The following is a 2,500-nucleotide window of genomic DNA, read 5'->3' as shown; positions in this document are numbered from 1 at the left end:
TTCCCATTATAAACGTTTATCTACCTCTTTCTCCCAGAGTAGTGGCTCTCTCCAGAAAGACTGACCAAAAAAGTTGACCTGAGAGTCGTTTTCCTGGTGCCCCCCTGGGAGCTGGCGTGCCAAGGAAACGGCTTGAATTCGTGAAATGTCAAAAAAACGCGAAAGTTATCCACATATGTATTCACATATAGGCTCTCTCTCTCTCTCTCTCTCTCTCTCTCTCTCTCTCTCTCTCTCTCTCTCTCTCTCTCTCTCTCTCTCTCTCTCTCTCTCTCTCTCTCTCTCTCTCTCTCTCTCTCTCTTTCTCTCTCTCTCTCTCTCTCTCTCTCTCTCTCTCTCTCTCTCTCTCTCTCTCTCTCTCTCTCTCTCTCTCTCTCTCTCTCTCTCTCTCACTCTCTCGCATACACAAACGCACACACACATATATGTGTATATATATGTGTGTGTATACATGTATATATATGTATATATGTATGTATATATGTGTATATATATTGTGTGTGTGTGTGCGTGTGTGTGTGTGTGTGTGTGTGTGTGTGTGTGTGTGTGTGTGTGTGTGTGTGTGTGTGTGTGTGTGTGTGTGTGTGTGTGTGTGTGTGTGACTGCGAGTGTGCAAATACACACACAGAGCAAGAGGGAAAAGGAGGAAGAGGAGGAGAGAGAGTGAGGGAGAGAACAAGGACACAGAAGGAAAGATGACGAAAAAGAAGGGAGAGGAAAGAGGGAGAGCGGAGAAAGGGCGAGGAAAGAGAAGGAGCGGGAGAGAAAAAGGGACGACCGAGTTAGTAGGACAGGGAAGAAGGGAGGAGGAGGAGGGGTAGCGGAGGATATTACGTATGACACAGGAAAGCGAGTAGGTACGCGTTAGGCAGTGGGGTGGGGGAAGGGGAGGAGGGGGTACGGGACGCAGGGAGAGGGGGTGGGGGGGTCTCGCATGCAGGTAATGTCGGAGAAAGCGCTATGACACAGAGCACGTCGGGCCGAGAAAGTCGACGGCCGACCTCTTCTTCTTGCTTTTCATTTTCTGCCGATTTTGTTGCACTTGCACTTGGTTCTCTGGGCAGTCGGATCTGCTTGGGGGGGGGGGGTGTTTAGTCCTTGGGTAAATAGTGTCTGCAATTGTTTGTTGTTTGTCTGTGTTTCCGTCTTTTCTTTTTCTTTCTTTTACTTTCTCTCTCTCTCTCTCTCTCTCTCTCTCTCTCTCTCTCTCTCTCTCTCTCTCTCTCTCTCTCTCTCTCTCTCTCTCTCTCTCTCTCTCTCTCTCTCTCTCTCCCTCTCTCTCTCTCTCTCTCTCTCTCCCTCTCCCTCTCTCTGGCTATATGTCTAACTCTCTCTGCCTTTATTTCTCTATCTATCTATCTCAATCTCTATCTATCTATAGATCTATCTAGCTAGCCATTTCTCTGTATATATCTATATCTATCTATCTATCTGTGTGTCCACTGAGAGCACGTACGTATCTGAAATCAAACAATTACCCCGCCTAGTTGAGCACCATTGGCCAAGCACAGCCCCAGGTTTTGTGCCTTTAAGCTTCACACCAGATTGATTGCGTTTGCTTTCACTAGCCTTTATATGTCAAGGAATTTCTTCCGCCGTTCGAACGTTCCGGCGCAAGCGAATCGACGAGAGCGCTGGAACGTCCAACCCGTCCGTAGTGGGATTGGCGAACCGTTCGCTGCACTTTCACTCTCGTCGCTGGAACCGCTGTGTTGAGGAGGCGCAGGAAAGGCGTTGCGATGCACGTGTCGGTTCCCGCGCCCGTGTGGGTCGTACGGGACGCGGGGAAGCCTCGACCTCAAGCAGGCTCTTTGCCTAACGGGACCAGGGGCGTTGAGGGTTCATAGATTTATTGTCATGCGAAATTGACGTTAATCACTGGATTCTAATAGAGTGTTTTTTTTAATTACTGTCAAAAAGGACAAATCGATTGGTTGTAGTTTCTTGAGGTGCGGATATGTATGCCATATATTTTTTTTCTCAACACCGTAAAACTAGCTTAAACAAGCAAAACCCTACCGGCGTGGCAGTATGTTTACAGATCCGATTTCACAAGTCCCCTTCCAGCGGCCTGGGACTCCCATCGCTTCAAACAACCCCAAGCCCTTTGACGAAGAACGACCTCAAACTTACCTTACCACTATCAGCCTTCACGACGAGTTTTATAAATCCACTGGGCTGAAGGAACGAACCACCACGCCGAAGGGAATCGCCGGCCGCCTGTGAGAAACGGCGCGAGTAACCGGCATGCGACAGCGGCAACGGGAGACTGGCGGCGGGGTGGACGCGGCAGCCGAGACGAACTCTTGGCGCTGCGGGAGAAACGGACGAAGCGAGACAAGAAGTGGTTCCCCCCCGAAACTGGACGCCCTTTGGCTCCTTCGGTAGCGACAGGCCCCTAGCCCCCTCGACGTGACCTTGACCCTCACGAAGGACCCTCTTTTTGGGGCTTGTTTTTAAGGCACTTTAGCACTTTTTTCTTGGTTTGGCTAATGGCTAC

General features: G+C 49.8%; 1 protein-coding gene across 2 annotated transcripts in view; it reads right to left on the bottom strand.

Moving 5' to 3' along the window:
• The window catches only part of LOC138865698 (pancreatic triacylglycerol lipase-like), a 42,570-nt gene that overhangs the window by 17,545 nt on the left and 22,525 nt on the right, over positions 1-2,500 (bottom strand). The window contains exon 1 of one of the 2 annotated variants that reach the window (XM_070136938.1): positions 2,134-2,382. The exons of the other annotated variant lie outside the window; for it this stretch is intronic. The gene's annotated coding sequence lies outside the window, so the exon portion shown is untranslated. Of the gene's footprint in view, positions 1-2,133; positions 2,383-2,500 lie in introns of those variants that run through there. 2 annotated transcript variants of the gene reach the window in all.

The sequence above is a fragment of the Penaeus vannamei genome, chromosome 22 (assembly GCF_042767895.1).
Source record: "Penaeus vannamei isolate JL-2024 chromosome 22, ASM4276789v1, whole genome shotgun sequence".
Lineage (NCBI taxonomy): Eukaryota > Metazoa > Arthropoda > Malacostraca > Decapoda > Penaeidae > Penaeus > Penaeus vannamei.
Note: the sequence above shows the minus strand (reverse complement) of the source record. Positions and strands in the feature narration are given on the sequence as shown.